Raw genomic sequence first — 20,247 nt, forward strand, 5'->3', positions numbered from 1 at the left:
TTGTGTCGCTAGCAGATTCTTATTAGCCTTAATGAGACAAGAGGCATGTCAGAGATGGCTGGATGGGCAGAAACTGAGGGTAACTCTTTGCCAACAATCTATAAGGAACTGAGACTCAATTCAACAGCCTTTGGGGACTAAATCCTCCCAACAGCCAGGTCAGTGAGCTTGGAAGTAGATTTTTCCTTCATTGGACCTTTAAATAACATCCCAACACTGGCTTTTGAGAGGTCTCAAAGCAGAGCACCCAGCTAGGCTAAGTTCAAATATTCTTATCTCCTAGAAACTGTAGATAATAAATGTGTGTTGTTTTAAGCTGCTCGAGGGTAACTTATTGCACACCAATAGATAACTAATACAAAGTATGAAATACGTAACTAGATCAGAGACTATGTAGGAGCCACATTGTGTTGTGCCTGCTAGATCATAGCAAAGAAGTTGATTCTTATTCTAAATTGATTTTTATTCAGTGGGAAACCACTAGGGATTTTTCAGCATGGAAAAGACATGTCCTGAATTATATTTTAGAAATATTACACTGGCTGCTATGAGATGGACTTTATGGGGCTGCTTTAGTTGTATTTTACATGTCTTCTAACCAAAATTAAAATGATGTATTCTTTCCTCAGAGGAAGCAGAAGTATTCATTCTTGATCATCTCTTTGGTAACACTCAATATAGGACACCTCATTCCCTATGGAATCATCAGCTTCAGTATAAGAAATTCCAGCTTTAGAAGTTTTCTTCTTTAATTCTTTTTAATTTCTTTTTTGAGGTAAGTCTAGATTAACATGCAGTTTTAAGAAACATTACAAAGAGATCCTATACACTCTTCATCAATTGCCTTCAACAGTAATATCATGAGTAACTATAACACAATATCAAAACCAGGAAAGGCTACTACCTGCTAAAGATACTCAGATTTTGCTGAATCTGCATGTATTGATTTGAGTGTGTGTTTGTGTGTGTGTGTATTTAGTTCTTTGGAACTTTTTCACATGTGAACTTTATCATCATCACCACAGTCAAGATAAAGAAGAGTTTCATCACAGCAAGGATCCAGAGTGTTACCTTTTACAGTCACGCCACTTATTTTCTCTTTGCCTCATCTGTACTCTCTGGAACCAATAATCTATTCTCCTCTACAACTTTAGCATTTCATGAATATTATATACTATAAATAGAATCGTATGGTATATAATCATTTGCAATTAGCTTTTTCCCACTCATTTCATATTCCTACTGGCAATGTATGAACCAGTTTTCCTGTATCTTCATCAGGATTTGGTATTATCACTATCCTTTAATTTTTACTATTTTTCACATGTTTATAGTGATATCTCATGGTAGTTTAGTTTACAATTTTCTACTAGCTCATGATGTTGTACTCCCAGGTGGCACAGTGGTAAAGAATCTGCCTGCCAATGCAGTAGACACCAGAAACTCAGGTTTGATCCCTGAGTCAGGAAGATTCCCTAGAGGAGGAAATGGCTATCCACTCCAGTATTCTTGCCTGGAAAATTTTATGGACAGAAGAGCCTGGCAGCCATGGTCCATGGGGTTGCAAAGAGTCAAACACCACAGACCATAAACACACATATTAAACATCTTTTCATGTGGTTATTTGATCTGTATATCCTCTTCACTGAAATGTCTTAATGCATTTTACCCTTTATCGAATTGGATTGTTTTCTTTTTACTATTGAGTTTTGAGTGTTATTTACTGATACTAAGCATGACCCAGCCCATTAGAGTAAGACCCAGATTCCCTCACAGCCAGTCCCTCCCATGAGGAAGCTTCCACAAGCCTCTTATCCTTATCTATCAGAGGGCAGACAGAATGAAAACCACAATTATATAAAAATAAGCAAACTGATGACTTGGATCACAGTCTTGTTTAACTCAATGAAACTATGAGCCATGCGATGTAGGGCCACCCAAGAGGGACAGGTCATGGTGGAAAATTCTGACAAAACATGGTCCACTGGAGAAGGGAATGGCAAACCACTCCAGTATTCATGTCTTGAGAATCCCATGAACAGTATAAAAAGGCAAAAAGACAGGACATTGAAAGACGAATTCCTCAAATTGGTAGGCACCCAATATGCTACTGGAGAAGAGTGGAAAAATAGCTCCAGAAAGAATAAAGAGGCTGAACGAAAGTGAAAACAACACCCACTTGTGGATGTGACTGGTAATGAAAGTAAAATCCGATGCTATAAAGAACAACACTGCATAGAAACCTGAATATTAAGTCCATGAATCAAGGTAAATTGGAAGTGGTCAAACAGGAGACGGCAAGAGTGAACATCAACATTTTAGGAATCAAATGGACCAAATGGGCAAATTTAATTCAGATGACCATTTCATCTACTATTATAGGCAAGAATCTCTTAGAAGAAATGGAGGAGCTATGAGTGCTGGAGTCTGAAATGTAGTATTTGGGTGCGATCTCAAAAACGACAGAATGACATCTGTTCATTGCCAAGGCAAACCATTCAATATAACAGAAATTCAAGTCTATGCCCCAACCACTAATACCGAAGAAGTTGAAGCCAAACAGTTCTATGAAGACCTACAAAACCTTCTAGCTGCTGCTGCTGCTGCTAAGTCACTTCAGTCGTGTCCGACTCTGTGAAACCCCACAGAGGCAGCCCACCAGGCTCCCCTGTCCCTGGGATTCTCCAGGCAAGAGTACTGGAGTGGGTTGCCATTTCCTTCTCCAATGCATGAAAGTGAAAAGTGAAAACAGTCAAGTTGCTCAGTTGTGTCTGACTCTTTGCTACCCCATGGACTGCAGCCTACCAGGCTCCTCCACCCATGGGATTTTCCAGGCAAGAGTACTGGAGTGGGTTGCTGCTGCCTTTTCTGAGACCTTCTAGAACTAACACCAAAAAAACTAAAGATGGCCTTTTCATCATAGGGGACTGGAATGCAAAAGTAGAAAGTCAAGAGATACCTGGAGTAACAGGCAAGTTTGGCCTTGAGAACAAAATGAAGCAGGGCAAAGCCTAATAGAGTCTTGCCAAGAGAGCACTTTTTGTCACAGCAAACACCCTCTTCCAACAACACAAGCGATATGGGAAGGGAGTCTTAAAAAGAGAGACGTTTCCAAACACCAGGAAACACTCTCACTGCCGAGTCTGTGGTGAGCCTTGGAAGCACAGAGGGCAACATAACAGGGAGGAAAAATAAATAAATAATTAAAAGCAACAGATTACGAGCCCAGTGGTAACTCCCCCAGCAGAGAAGCAGAGCAGACGACTGCATCCGACACTAGCAAGCGGGGGCTGGGCAGGGAGGCGTGGGCTGCAGTGCTTTTTAAGAATCGGGCCAGAATGCCCCAAGCGTAACCAGAGCAAACTAACTTGGGCTAGCAAACCAGACTGTGGGATAGCTACCACGTGAAAAGCTCTAACATAAGACGCCACCAGGACTGTGCACAGAACAAAGGATGGAACAGAATTAGCTGGCTGCAGACCATCCCCCTCTGGTGACAGGCAGCCAGAGCCGGAAGGGCCGGAAGGGGGCAATCGCAGCCCCAGAGAAACATTAACTTCCAAACTGCAAGCAAGCTTCTTTGCTAACTAAGCTTTCTTGGGGTTCTGGACAGTCACCATCCGCCTAAGGAGGGGCGCCAGCTGTACACCCAGAAAACTGCGCAGCAGGAATGGGAGAGGCAATAGTCGCAGTGACCGCACTTGACAAACACCCGAGCTGCTCGGACCTGGGAAGGGCACAAAACGCAGGCCCAACCAAGTCTGCGCCTCTGAGGACTACCTGAGTGCCTGAGCCTGAGCGGCTTAGACCGGGGAGGTGCATGCAGCCCAGGGCCAGCCTCAGACGGTTCCCAGCGGAGCAACCTAGAGCCTGAGTGGTGTGTGCTGCGAGCGGGGACAGGACCAGTGTGGCTGAGACACTACGATCACACACCAGTGTTATTTGTTTGCATCATCCCTCACTCCCCACAGCACGACTGAACAAGTGAGCCTAAAAAAAAGTGCCCACCACCGCCCCCCTTGTGTCAGGGCAGAAAACAGACACTGAAGAGACCAGCAAATAGAAAAAGCTAAAACAGAGGGAACCGCCTTGGAAGTATAGATCTTAAGAAATATAAGCCAGACCAAGGAACTATCCGAAAATGAACTGACCCCACACTGCCCACAACACCAGAGAAAGTCCCAGATATACCTTTACTATTTTTACGATCATTCTTTTTTGTTTGTTTTGGTTTTTTCCTCTTTTCTTTTTCTTCTTTTTTTTTTCTAATTTTAACAGTTTTTAATTTTTAAGTTCTTAAAGCAAACGCCATATATATATATATATATATATATATATAGTGGTTGTTGGTTTTTTTTTTTTTTTAAATAATTCTTGTGACTTTTTTTCCTTTCTTCTTCTTCTTTTCTTTAATATTGTATTTTTGAAAATCCAATCTCTACTCTAGATTTTTAATCTTTACTTTTTGGTATTTGCTATCAATTTTGTACCTTTAAAAACCCAATCTTCAGTACCCATTTTTACTTGAGAGCGAGATTACTGACGACCGCTCTCTCCTCCTTTGGACTCTCCTTTTTCTCCACCAGGTTGCCTCATTCTTCTCCCTCCCCCTTCTCTTCTCTACCCAACTCCGTGAATCTCTGTGTGTTCCAGATGGTGGAGAACACTTAGGGAACGGTTTAATGGCTGGATCTGTCTCTCCTTTTCATTTCCTTCTTTTACCCTCCTGGCCACCTCTGTTTCCTTCCTCCCTCTCCTTTTCTCTGTATAACTCTGTGAACATCTCTGAGCAGTCCAGACAGTGGAGCGCACATAAGGAAGTGATTACTGGCTAGCTTGCTCTCTCCTCTTTTGATCCCACCTCATCTCATTCCAGTCACCTCTAACTCCCCCCTCCCTCTTCTCTTCTCCATGTAACTCAGTGAACCTCTCTGGGTGTCTCTCAATGTGGAGAAACTTTTCATCTCTAACCTAGATGATTTATCATCAGTGCTATATAGATGGAGAAGTCTTGAGGCTACTGTAAAAATAAAACTGAAGACCAGAAGCAGGAGGCTTAAGTCCAAATCCTGAGAACATCAGAGGACTCCTGACTCCAGGGAATATTAATCGATAGGAGCTCATCAAACGCCTCCATACCTACACTGAAACCAAGCACCACCCAAGGGCCAATAAGTTCCAGAGCAAGACATACCATGCAAATTCTCTAGCAACACAGGAACACACCCCTGAGCTTCAATATACAGGCAGCTCAAGTTTATCCAAAACCATTGACATCTCATAACTCATTACTGGACACTTCATTGCACTCCAGAGAGAAGAAATCCAGCTCCAGCCACCAGAACTCCAACACAAGTCTCCCTAACCAAGAAACCTTGACAAGCCACTGATACAACCCCATCCACAGCAAGGAAACTCCATAATAAAGAGAACTCCACAAACTGCCAGAATACAGAAAAGCCATCCCAAACACAGTAATCGAGGAATACCCAGCAGGTAAAGGAACAGGATAAATGCTCACCAAGCCAAACAAAAGAGGAAGAGATAGGGAATCTACCTGATAAAGAATTCTGAATAATGATAGTGAAAATGATACAAAATCTTGAAATCAAAATGGAATCACAGACAAATAGTCTGGAGACAAGGATTGAGAAGATGCAAGAAAGGTTTAACAAGGACCTAGAAGAAATAAAAAAGAGTTAATATATAATGAATAATGCAATAAATGAGATCAGAAACACTCTGGAGGCAACAAATAGTAGAATATTGGAGTAGAATATAGGGTTAGTGAAATACAAGATAGAATGGTAGAAATAAATGAATCAGAGAGGAAAAAAGAAAAACGGATTAAAAGAAATGAGGACAATCTCAGAGACCTCCAGGACAATATGAAATGCTCCAACACTCGAATTATAGGAGTCCCAGAAGAAGAAGACAAAAAGAAAGACCATGAGAAAATACTTGAGGAGATAATAGTTGAAAATTTCCCTAAAATGGGGAAAGAAATAATCACCTAAGTCCAACAAACACAGAGAGTCCCAAACAGGATAAACCCAAGGCAAAACACCCCAAGACACATATTAATCAAATTAACAAAGATCAAACATAAAGAACAAATATTAGAAGCAGCAAGGGAAAAACAACAAATAACACACAAGGGGATTCCCATAAGGATAACAGCTGATCTTTCAATAGAAACTCTTCAGGCCAGGAGGGAATGGCAAGACATACTTAAAGTGATGAAAGAAAATAACCTGTGGCCCAGATTACTGTACCCAGCAAGGATCTCATTCAAATACGAAGGAGAAATCAAAAGCTTTACAGACAAGCAAAAGCTGAGAGAATTCAGCACCACCAAACCAGCTCTCCAACAAATGCTAAAGCATATTCTCTAGATGGGAAACACAAAAAGGGTATATAAACCCAAACCCAAAACAATAAAGTAAATGGCAATGGTATCATACTTATCAATAATTACCTTAAACATAAATGGGTTGAACGCCACAACCAAAAGACAAAGACTGGCTGAATGGATACAAAAACAAGACCCCTATATATGTTGTCTACAAGAGACCCACCTCAAAACAAGGGACACATACGGACTGAAAGTGAAGGGCTAGAAAAAGATATTCCATGCAAATAGAAACCAAAAGAAAGCAGGAGTAGCTATACTAATATCAGATAAAATAGACTTTAAAACAAAAGCTGTGAAAAGAGACAAAGGAGGCCACTACATAATGATCAAAGGATCAATCCAAGAAGAAGATATAACAATTATAAATATATATGTACCCAACATAGGAGCACCACAATATGTAAGACAAATGCTAACAAGTATGAAAGGGGAAATTAACAATAACACAATAATAGTGGGAGACTTTAATACCCCACTCACACCTATGGACAGATTAACTAAACAGAAAATTAACAAAGCAACATAAACTTTAAATGATACAATAGACCAGTTGGACCTAATTGATATCTATAAGACATTTCACCCTAAAACAATGAATTTCACCTTTTTCTCAAGTGCTCACGGAACCTTCTCCAGGATAGATCACATCCTGGGCCATAAATCTAGCCTTGATAAATTCAAAAAAATCGAAATCATTCCAAGCATCTTTTCTGACCATAATGCATTAAGATTAGATCTCAATTACAGGAGAAAAACTATTAAAAATCCCAACATATGGAGGCTGAACAACATGCTTCTGAATAACCAACAAATCACAGAAGAAATCAAAAAAGAAATCAAAATATGCATAGAAACGAATGAAAATGGAAACACAGCAACCCCAAACCTGTGGGACACTATAAAAGCAGTGCTAAGGGGAAAGTTCATAGCAATACAGGCATACATCAAGAAACAAGAAAAAGTCAAATAAATAACCTAAGTCTACACCTAAAGCAAATAGAAAAGGAAGAAATGGAGAACCCCAGGGTTAGTAGAAGGAAAGAAATCTTAAAAATTAGGGCAGAAATAAATGCAAAAGAAGCAAAAGAGACCATAGCAAAACTCAATAAAGCCAAAAGCTGGTTCTTTGAAAGGATAAATAAAATTGACAAACCATTAGCCAGACTCATCAAGAAACAAAGGGAGAAAAATCAAATCAATAAAATTAGAATTGAAAATAGAGAGATCACAACAGATAACACAGAAATACAAAGGATCATAAGAGACTACTATCAGCAATTGTATGCCAATAAAATGGACAACTTGGAAGAAATGGACAAATTCTTAGAAAAGTACGACTTTCTAAAACAGAATCAGGAAGAAATAGAAAATCTTAACAGACCCATCACAAGCACAGAAATTGAAACTGTAATCAGAAATCTTCCAGCAAACAAAAGCCCAGGTCCAGACGGCTTCACAAGCTGAATTCTACCAAAAATTTTGAGAAGAGCTATCACCTATCCTACTCAGACTCTTCCAGAAAATTGCAGAGGAAGGTAAACTTCCAAACTCATTCTATGAGGCCACCATCACCCTAATACCAAAACCTGACAAAGATGCCACAAAAAAAGAAAACTACAGGCCAATATCACAGATGAACATAGATGCAAAAATCCTTAACAAAATTCTAGCAGTCAGAATCCAGCAACACATTAAGAAGATCATACACCATGACCAAGTGGGCTTTATCCCAGGGATGCAAGGATTCTTCAATATCCACAAATCAATCAATGTAATTCACCACATTAACAAATTTAAAAATAAAAGCCATATGATTATGTCAATAGATGCAGAGAAAGCCTTTGACAAAATTCAACATCCATTTATGATAAAAAAAAACTCTCCAGAAAGCAGGAATAGAAGGAACATACCTCAACATAATAAAAGCTATATATGACAAACCCACAGCAAACTTTATCCTCAATGATGAAAAATTGAAAGCATTTCCCCTAAAGTCAGGAACAAGACAAGGTTGCCCACTTTCACTGCTACTATTCAACATAGTTCTGGAAGTTTTGGCCACAGCATCAGAGCAGAAAAAGAAATAAAAGGAATCCAAATTGGAAAAGAAGAAGTAAAACTCTCACTGTTTGCAGATGACATGATCCTCTACATAGAAAACCCTAAAGATTCCACCAGGAAATTATTAGAGCTAATCAATGAATATAGTAAAGTTGTGGGATATAAAATCAACATGCAGAAATCCCTTGCATTCCTATACACTAATAATGAGAAAGCAGAAAAAGAAATTAAGGAAACAATTCCATTCACCATTGCAATGAAAAGAATAAAATACTTGGGAATATATCTACCTAAAGAAACTAAAGACCTATATATACAAAACTATAAAACACTGATGAAAGAAATCAAAGAGGACATTAATAGATGGAGAAATATACCATGTTCATGGATTGGAAGAATCAATATAGTGAAAATGAGTATACTACCCAAAGCAATCTATAGATTCAATGCAATCCCTATCAAGCTACCAGCAATATTTTTCACAGAGCTAGAACAAATAATTTCACAATTTGTATGGAAATACAAAGTCCTCGAATAGCCAAAGCAATCTTGAGAAAGAAAATTGAACAGGAGAAATCAATCTGCCTGACTTCAGGCTCTACTGCAAAGCCACAGTCATCAAGACAGTATGGTACTGGCACAAAGACAGAAATATAGATTAGTGGAACAAAATAGAAAGCCCAGAGGTAAATCCACACACCTATGGACACCTTATCTTCGACAAAGGAGGTAAGAATATACAATGGAGTAAAGACATCTCTTTAACAAGTGGTGCTGGGAAAACTGGTCAACCACTTGTAAAAGGATGAAACTAGATCACTTTCTAACACCATACACAAAAATAAACTCAAAATGGATTAAAGATCTAAATGTAAGACCAGAAACTATAAAATTCCTAGAGGAGAACATAGGCAAAACACTCTCTGACATAAATCACAGCAGGATCCTCTATGACCCACCTCCCAGAATTCTGGAAATAAAAGCAAAAATAAACAAATGGGACCTAAGTAAAATTAAAAGCTTCTACACAACAAAGGAAACTACAAGCCAGGTGAAAAGACAGCCTTAAGAATGGGAGAAAATAATAGCAAATGAAGCAACTGACAAACAACAAATCTCAAAAATATACAAGCAACTTATGCAGCTCAATTCCAGAAAAATAAATGACCCAATCAAAAAATGGGCCAAAGAACTGAATAGACATTTCTCCAAAGAAGACATACAGATGGCTAACAAACACATGAAAAGATGCTCAACATCACTCATTTTCAGAGACATGCAAATCAAGACCACAATGAGGTACCATTTCACACTAGTCAGAATGGCTGCAATCCAAAAGTATACAAGCAATAAATGCTGGAGAGGGTGTGGAGAAAAGGGAACCCTCTCAGACTGTTGGTGGGAATGCAAACTAGAACAGCCACTATGGAGAACAGTGTGGAGATTCCTTTAAAAACTGGGAATAGAACTGCCTCATGACCCAGCAATCCCACTGCTGGGCATACACACCGAGGAAACCAGAATTGAAAGAGACACATGTACCCCAATGTTCATCGCAGCACTGTTTATAATAGCCAGGACATGGAAGCAACCTAGATGTCCATCATCAGACAAATGGTTAAGAAAGCCGTGGTACATATGCACAATGGAGTATTACTCAGACATTAAAAAGAATACATTTGAATCAATTCTAATGAAGTGGATGAAACTGGAGCCGATTATACAGAGTGAAGTAAGCCAGAAAGAAAAACACTAATACAGTATACTAACACATATATATGGAATTTAGAAAGATGGTAATGATAACCCTGTATGCAAGACAATGAAAGAGACACAGATGTAAAGAACAGTCTTTTGGACTCTGTGGGAGAGGGCAAGGGTGGGATGATTTGGGAGAATGGCATTGAAACATGTATACTATCATGTAAGAAATGAATCGCTAGTCTAGGTTCCTTACAGGATACAGGATGCTTGGGGCTGGTGCACGGGGATGACCCAGAGAGATGATATGGGGAGGGAGGTGGAAGTGGGGTCCAGGGTTGGGAACTCATGTATGCCTGTGGTGGATTCATGTCAATATATTGCAAAACCAATACAGTACTGTAAAGTGAAAAAATTTAAAAAAAATTATATAGTTAAAAAATTTAAACACACACACACACACACACACACACACACACACACACACACACACAAGGGACGACTCTACACATGGAAATCACCAAATGGTCAATACCAAAATCAGATTGACTATATTCTTTGCAGTGAAACATGGAGAAGCTCTACACAGTTAGTAAGAAAAAGATCAGGAGCTGACTGACTCAGATCATGAACTCCTTAATTGGAAAATAAGGGTTAAATTGAAGAAAGTATGGAAAACCTCTAGACCATTCAGGTATGACTTAAATCAAATCCCTTATGATTATACAGTGGAAGTCACAAATAGATTCAAGGGATTAGATCTGACAGATAGAGTGCCATATTTCAGAGGTTTGTAACATTGTGCAGGAAGCAGTGATCAAAACTATCCCCAAGAAGAAGAAATGCAAAAAGGCAAAATGGTTGTCTGAGGAGGCTTACAAATAGCTGAGAAAAGGAAAAGGGAAAAAGGAAACATATATCCTATGAATGCAGAGTTTTAAAAAATACCAAAGAGAGATAAGAAAGCCTTTGTAAGTGATAAACGCAAAGAAATAGAGGAAAACGATAGAACGGGAAAGACAAGAGATCTCTTGAAGAAAATTAGAGATACCAAGGGAACATTTCATGCAAAGATGAGCAAAATGAAGGACAGAAACTGTATGGACCTAAAAGAAGCAAAAGATATGAAGAAGAAGTGGCAAGACTACACAGAAATGCTATACAAAAAAGATCTTCATGACCCAGATAACCACGATGGTGTGGTCACTTACCTAGAACCAGACATCCTGGAGTGTGAAGTCAAGTGGGCCTTAGGAAGCATCGCTACAAACAAAGCTAGTGGAGGTGATGGAATTCCAGCTGAGCTATTTCAAATCCTAAAAGATGATGCTGTGGAAGTGTTGCACTCAATATGCCAGCATACTTGGAAAACTCAGCAGTGGCCACAGGACTGGAAAAGGTCAGTTTTCATTCAAATCCCAAAGAAAGGTAATGCCAAAGAATGTCCAGTTACTACTGCAAAATTGCACTCATCTCACATGCTAGTAAAATAATGCTCAAAATTCTCCAAGCCAGGCTTTAAAAGTACATGAACTGAGAACTTCCAGGTGTTCAAGCTGGATTTAGGAAAGGCAGAGGAACCAGAGATCAAATTGCCAAGATCCTTTGGATCACAGAAAAAGAAAGAGAATTCCAGAAAATATCTACTTCTGCTTCATTGACTACGCTGAAGCCTTTGACTGCAGGGATCACAACAAACTGTGGAAAATTCTTAAATGGGAATACCAGACCACCTTATGTGCCTCCTGAAAAATCTGTATGCAGGTGAAGAATCAACAGTTAGAATGGGACATGGAACAATGGACTGGTTACAAATTAGCAAAGGAGTATGTTAAGGCTGTATATTGTCCCCTTGCTTGTTTAACTTAGATGCACAGTACATCATGCAAAGTGCCAGCTTGGATGAAACACAAGCTAGAATCAAGAGAGCAGGGAGAAATATCAATAACCTCAGATATGCAGATCACCACCCTTATGGCAGAAAGCGAAGAGGAACTAAAGGGCCTTTTGAGGAAAGTGAAAGAGGGGAGATACAAAACTCGCTTAAGAGTCAACATTCAAAAGACTAAGATCATGGCATCTGGTCCCATCACTTCATGCAAATAGCTGTGGAAACAATGGATACAGTGACAGACTTTATTTTCTTGGGCTCCAAAATCACCGCAGATAGTGACTGCAACGATGAAATTAAAAGAACTTGCTTCTTGGAAGAAAAGCCATGACCAACCTAGACCACATATTTAAAAGCAGAGACATTACTTTGCTGACAAAGGTCCGTCTAGTCAAAATTATGGTTTTGCCAAGTCATGTATGGATGTGAGAGTTGGACCATAAAGAAAGCTGAGCCCTGAAGAAGTAATGCTTTTGAACTGTGGTGTTGGAGAAGACTCTTGAGTGTTCCTTGGACTGCAAGGTGATCAAATCAGTCAATCCTAAAGGAAATCAGTCCTGAATATTCATTGGAAGGACTGATGCTGAAGCTGAAGCTCAATACTTTGACCACCTTATGCGAAAAACTGACTTATTGGAAAAGATCCTGATGCTGGGAAAGATTGAAGCAAGAGGAGAAGGGGATGGCAGAGGATGACATGGTTGGATGACATCACTGTTGTGAGGTTCATGAGTTTGAGCAAGCTTCGGGAGTTGGTGATGGACAAGGAAGCCTGGCATGCTGCATTCCAAGGGGCTGCAAAGAGTCAGACATGACTGAGTGGCTGAACTGAACTGAACTTTGAGTGTTATTTATATTTTCTTAGGCACACTTGCTTTCAGATATGTGGTTTGCAAATTATTTTATACTTCCAAATATTTTATACTACAAATGCAGCTTTCATTCTCTTAACAAGTTCTTAGACTAAACAGTTTAAATTTTGGTAAGATCTAATTTATCCATTTTTTCTTTTTATTGATCATATTTTTCTGTCAGGTCTAGGAACTCTATATATCTTAAGATCCCAAAGATTCCTATTTTTTTCTAAAAGTTTTTAAAAAGAATTTTCTGCACTATTGTAATTTTACATTTACTATATAATTCCATGATCTCTTGGGAGTTAAATTTTACATGGAATGTAAAGTTTAGGTTACAGTTCAATTTTTGCTTGTGGACATCCAATTGTTTCAGCCAGATTTAGTATCATGTGTGGAAAAGTCTATCCTTCCTCAACTAAATTGCTTTAGCACCTTTGCGAAACAAAATGAAAAGGTGGTGAATATCTACATGTAAGATTAAAGGAAAAAAAATTAAGAAACCAGACTCCTGTCCCTGTAGGAGATATTTTAAATATGTAAAAAATTAATTCAGAATACATCATAAACCTAAATCTGACTTAAAAATATAAAATCTAAGAAGAAACCATGGGAATAAGTCTTTATAATCTTTGATGAGCATTTATGCACAATGAAAGCATAAGTGACAGAGTAAAAGGTAGATAAATTGGCCTTTACCAACATTAAAATCTCTACTTCAAAGTTTCACTCTTTCATCAAAGAGTGAAAAGACAACCCATAGAATAGAAAGTGTGCTTGATAATCATATATCTGATAAGGGATTTGTATGTAGACTATATAAATAACACTAACAACTATACACAATATAGTACCTCAACTAGGCATTAGTTAATCAGTCTTGTCTGACTCTTTGCAACCCCATGGATGTAGCCCACCAGGCTCCTCTGTCCATGGAGGTCTCCAGGCAAGAGTACTGGAGTGGATTCCCATTTCCTTTTCCAGATCTCCCAACCCAAAGTTCGAACCCTGGTGTATATTAACTATACCTCAATAAAAATAAAATTTAAAGATAACATGAGAAAGAATTTTACTAACTCAACAATAAGGTAAATAACCCAGTTTTTTAAATGAGCAAAGGATTTGAAAACAGATGTCCTCAGTGACAGTATACACATGACAAATAAGTACACCAAAAAAATTGATCAAAAACATGTCATTGGAACAATGCAAATCAAAATTACAGTGAGATGTTACTTCACACATACTAAAATGGCTAAAACTTTTAAAAGACAGATAATAACAAATGCTAATAATCAGGTGGAGAAATTGAAACCTTCATTAATTGTTGATAGGATTATAAAATGATGCAGCCCCTTTGGAAAAGAGTTTGGCAGTTTCTCAAAATATTAAATATATAGTTATCATGCTGCTGCTGCTGCTGCTAAGTCGCTTCAATTGTGTCCGACTCTGTGCGACCCCATAGACGGCAGCCCACCAGGCTCCCCCGTCCCTGGGATTCTCCAGGCAAGAACACTGGAATGGGGTGCCATTTCCCTCTCCAATGCATGAAAGTGAAAAGTGAAAGGGAAGTTGCTCAGTCGTGTCCGACTCTTAGCGACCTCTTGGACTACAGCCTACCAGTCTCCTCCATCCATGGGATTTTCCAGGCAAGAGTACTGGAGTGGGTTGCCATTGCCTTCTCCTGACAATTCTACTCATAGTTATTTACCCAAGAGAAGTGAAACACATATATTCACATAAAAACTTGTACACTAAATATTCAGAGTAGCATTGTCCATATAGCTGTAAAAAATTAAATAAATAAAGCTAGAGCAAGAGTACTAGAATAGCAAGAAGTGGAAGCAGTCCCAAATAATGAATGGATAAATAAATTATGGTATATATGCTATATTATTTGGCAGTAAAGTTTTTATATATGCTATAAGACGGATAAACCTTTAAAACATTATGCTAATTGAAAAAAGCTAGTCACAGAATAACAGACTGATTTCTTTTATATGAAATGTTCAGAATAAGCACATTTATAGAGACAGAAAATAGTTGAGGGTTTTCAGGGGTTGAAGAAAAGAGGAAATAAAGAGCTATTGCCAGTGGATATTGAGTTTCTTTCGGGGGTGATGAAATTGTTCAAAAATAGTGATGGTGGTTATACAATTATGTGGATATTCTAAAAACAGCTTTTTTTCCATTTATAAAATGGTGAATTTTAGGTATACAAATTATATCTCAATAAATCTACTATTTAAGAAAAAAGCAAAACAAGCAAACAAAAAGAATTAGGTGAGCATATTTGCATGTATCTCTTCTAGCCCTGTACCCTGTTCCCTTGGTTCATGTGTCTGTTCTTCTGCCAGTACCATTTTGTGTTGACCACTATAGCTATAACCTAGAAAGATTCCTCCTAGTTTATTTTTCTATTTCAAAATTGTTTTAACTATTCTAGGTCCTATGGCTTTCCATATAAATTTTAGAACAATCTTGTCTACATCTACATAAAACCTGCCTGTGATTTTGACAGGACTTACCTTAAAGCTGTATGTGTAACAACAGCTATATTATACTGTGCTTTCCAATGAATTTGGTCCTGAACCCCCTTTTTAGCAGAATAACTAACATTATGCAGTACCTGTTTTATGAAATCGTCATTTAAGTAAATTTGCCCATGACAAAAATCATAAGTATAAAGGGAATCTAAAGATGTCTGGTATCTTTAATGTCTGAAGACTTTCACAAATACAAATTTTCTTACAGCTAACAGATGAGATGATTTATTTAAAATTATCATTGTTGACTCTGTATACATTCTACAATGTTTTAAAAATACCCAACCTTTTAAGAAATTTACCAGACTATACTTTATGAACTGACAAGAGCAGGCAGAGGTGCTAGGTATCGTTGTCTGCTAGCTAGAGGACTAAGATAAAAATTATGATTTATATGAGGAAGTCAGCATTCTTAAGTTTGATCAGCAAAGTGCAATTTGGAGACAATATATCTCTAAATTTCATAACTAACGAACATCAGCTCAGAGCAATGAAATGAGAAATCTGGCAGAGGAATAATTGAAAGTTCCTTGGGCCAGGAATCAAGAGACAGTGTATTTATTTGTCTTCTTCCTGTTACTAACTAGCTGTGCAAATTTAGGTCAGGTTCTTAATTTCTAGAAGTGGCAGCATCTTCTTATATACAATGAAACAGTCATGTTTAGTAGTAATTATGACCATGATTTAGAAATTAGAAGATTTAGGAGTGAATCAAGGCTCTGCTACTTCCTTACTTTATGACTTGGCAAGTTACTTGATCTCCTTAAGCTAGTGTCCTCAATAAGGTTCTTGTAACGATTAAATAAGATAATTCATAGAAAGTACTCAACGTGCACAAAGACTGGTAGCTATAACCATCTGGACACTGAATTCATTAGTGATCAGAATACGTGGTCTAGAATCAGACTGCCTTGATTTTACTCCCATATTCATCATTTATCAGACACTGAACTTGGAAAAATAAAATACTCTCAGCCTCAGTTATTTAATCTGTAAAATGGAGATTATTAATAAAGTTTCTGTCTCTTCAAGTTGTTGTAAAGATTAAAATAATGCATGAAGGTAGAGATTTAGCTTGGAAACGCACTCAAGTGTGATACTAAAAAATGTTAGATGTAATCATTATTAACTATAAGCAAAACTAAGAAGTTCCCACAGACCAGCAGAATTAGACCTTCTACCTTGTTATTGGGAGGTCACAGCTATAAATCTTAATACACTTTGGTCATGTCATATGTAAAGAAATAGACCCAGAAAGACAGAGAGAGATGCCCAAATTAAGGGTCAATAGCTTTCAGCATCCTATTACGTACACAATGTGGCAACAGACACTTGTATAGACCCATAAAGGACAGGCACTTTTTGTAAAAGAACTGGAATTGTCACCCAAGTTGCCCCTTGACCTTAATCTTTCCACTAGACTACATTTCTGATCAATTTATACCCCAGTTTTTAATGTCTCACGTTCAGGATTTTCTGTGTCGATTGAAAAGCATGGATAGACATGGCACTTCCAAAATTCACCATCGTCTGCACTTCTGCTGGGAGTAGTGGTCTTCTGATTAGTTCTAGTAGCATTCACAGATAATAACACTGCACATGCCATGTGGAATCCCTGAGGCAGAATACTGCCCTTTTCAGGAATTGGGATTTTTCTCCAAATGTAAAAATAATACTTTCGCATCATGTATGCATGCATGCTAAGTCACTTCAGCTGTGTCTGACTCTTTGGAACCCTATAGACCATAGCCCACCAGGCTCCTCTGTCCATGGGATTCTCCAGGCAAGAATACTGGTTTGGGTTGCCATGCCCTCCTCCAGGGGACCTTCCAAAACCAGGGATTGAACCTGCATCTCTTACATCTCCTGCATTGGCAAGCAGATTCTTTAGCACTAGCACCACCTGGGAAGCTCTTTGTATCATGACATTGAATCATTTTTTACAATATGAACCTAGAGAAAAAGTCTCATGGAGATGCATTATATATTTCTTTTTCAGATTGCCTCATTATTGTTATTATCTTAAAAAAATGTTTTTTTATTTTACTTTACAATACTGTATTGGTTTTGCCATACATCAGCATGAATCTGCCACAGGTGTACACGTGTTCCCCATCCTGAACCCCCCTCCCACCTCCCTCCCCATACCATCTCTCTGGGTCATCCCAGTGCACCAGCTCCAAGCATCCTGTATCCTGCATCGAACCTAGACTGGCCATTCGTTTCTTATATGATATTATACATGTTTCCATGCCATTCTCCCAAATCATCCCACCCTCTCCTTCTCCCACAGAGTCCAAAAGACTGTTCTATACATCTGTGTCTCTTATCTTTTTTATTTATCTTTAATTGGATGATAATTGCTTTATAATGTTCTTTTGGTTTCTACCCTACAACCTGAATCAGCCATAAGTATATATATATATACTTACATATATGTACACTTGAACCTCTCTCTCTTCCTACCCCATCCCACCCTTCTAGGCTGTTACAGAGCACCAGGTTGAGCTCCCTGGGCTACACCCACAACTTACCCACAACAGTAGCTACCCATTTTACATATGGTAATGTATATGTTTCAATGCTACTCTGTCGATTCATCCCACCCTCTTCTTCCCCCACCTGTTAATATTGTTATTTAATATAATTGTTAGTATCATTATTTAATTGAGCTAGGGACCAATCCTTGTTAGAAAAATACACACCTCCAAATATACTTCCTTTGTTGCACTATCTATTGAGAGTTTCCAGATAAAACACAGGATCACAGAAAAATCTGAATTCCCAATAAATAGCAATTCTGAAACTATAGGATGTCATATATATTACAAAGAATATACTTATATTAAAAATATTTTTATCTGAAACTGAACTTTATTTCCTGTATTTTTATTCAGTAAATCTGGCAATCCTAGGATCCAGAAGACTAATTTGTCAAATATATGTTTCTTTCCCTATCTCTAAGCTCTGAAAGGGTGGAGAATATGACTCTTATGCATCATTTGTTTCCTAGGGTCCATCATAGAACCCGACATATAATAGACATTTGATATACACCTATGGATTAAACTGAGGTTGATGGAAGTTCCTTCCCTAATCAAAGACACATATGTCATTTGGCTCTGAATGCTTCAGAAAGGACAACATTTTAAAATTAGAAATTTAGATACACTCAAATGATCATATGGCTTTAGGATGAATCCCAGGAAAAGGAAAGGAAGAAATGAATGTCTCTCTTATCAGTGAGATTAGAGAAAAAAAAAATCTCCTTTGGCAATCAGTGGGGTAATGTATACGAAAGCCACTGGACCTGTAACATTCTTGTTAGTTTATAAAATAATGACACTAACTTTTGAAACACATTTTCATCATCCATTCAAGTATCACTGACTCACCAGCACTTCTTTTTTCTTTACTTGCCTGTTTGCAAAATCCATGTTTGTTTTCTGAAAAAGCTTCTGACTTCTATTATCTTTACAGATATAAGATGAGAAAATAATTTTTGTCAATATTTTTATTAATTTTTTTATAAAATAAAAAGAAACTCCTACAATTGATTAAGGAAGGTGGTTATGGCTGGGGGGTTTGTGGGGTATTTTGTTTTGTTTTTGCCTTTCCTTTTAACTTTAAGCTTTAAGTTGAAACATTCTCAAATATTTGTGGGCAAAACATCCTCTTAAAATGGGTCCTGGTGCCTGTCTTCTGGGGAGGTGGTCCTGAGCAGGTGAACTGAGAGAGTGCACCCATCTCTTCCCCCTCAAATTTTGCCTCTTCAGTTCTTATGCCACTTTCCTCCTTACTTTGCTACATTTCTATAGTTAAGTTGGTTTTACTTGAATGATTCATGTTTAGGGAAAAAAAAATCAAAATACCCTTAAAATTTTTTTCAACTCCTCCTGCAAATAAAAAATTAAATAAATGAAGTGGCAGATGTTTAAAAAAAAAAATCCATGGTGCTGATCCATGAGTGGCTGTCTCAATTCAAGTGAAAATTTCCAGTGTTATTTTCTAGGATGCTTTTGAAAGTATGTTTAAAGGAAGTCTTTGGCTGGCTATGGTGTTGGCCTTAATCCAGAAAAAAAAAAAAAAAAGAAATGCGTTGCATCCCTGGGTCAGGAAGATCCACTGGAGAAGGGAATGGCAACCCATTCCAGTATTCTTGTCTGGAGAAAGTCCCATGGACAGAGGGGCCTGGTGGGCTACAGACCATGGGACCACAAAGAGTTGGACATGACCGAATGATTGAGCACATAGAACAATCAAAAAAAAAGAAGAAGAAGAAGAAGAAGCAAATTTCTACCTTAAAATATTATTCTTATCTTAAATGGGTGAAGACAAAACTTGGAGTGGATGATTAGAAGAGATGGATCTTCCATTGTAGGAGTGCAGAAGCTATGAGTATGGATGATACCAGACTAAACACACCTTATCTGTCTGAGACAGGGGACTGACTCCTAGGGGAAAAGGACATAGAAAATGATATGAGAAATGATTTACAAAGGATATGAGCAGTATGAGATGCATACATTTGCTTTCCTTTCGGTAATCATGACAAAGTGTGTAATAAGAAAGGGTTACGTTATTTTTGTCAGATGAGAACAGATAAGATTCTTTAACAGATAAGATGCCCTTTACTTCTGAAAGGAATATCCTGATGTTTCTTAAGGAAACAACACCTCCTCCATTGCATATTACTTAGCATAGCTGTCATTCAAGGTGTCCTGTTCTCCATGGCCAAAATGTGGGCACTTTAACGAGATAAGCCAATCACCTTCTCTC

The sequence above is a fragment of the Capra hircus genome, chromosome 15 (assembly GCF_001704415.2).
Source record: "Capra hircus breed San Clemente chromosome 15, ASM170441v1, whole genome shotgun sequence".
Lineage (NCBI taxonomy): Eukaryota > Metazoa > Chordata > Mammalia > Artiodactyla > Bovidae > Capra > Capra hircus.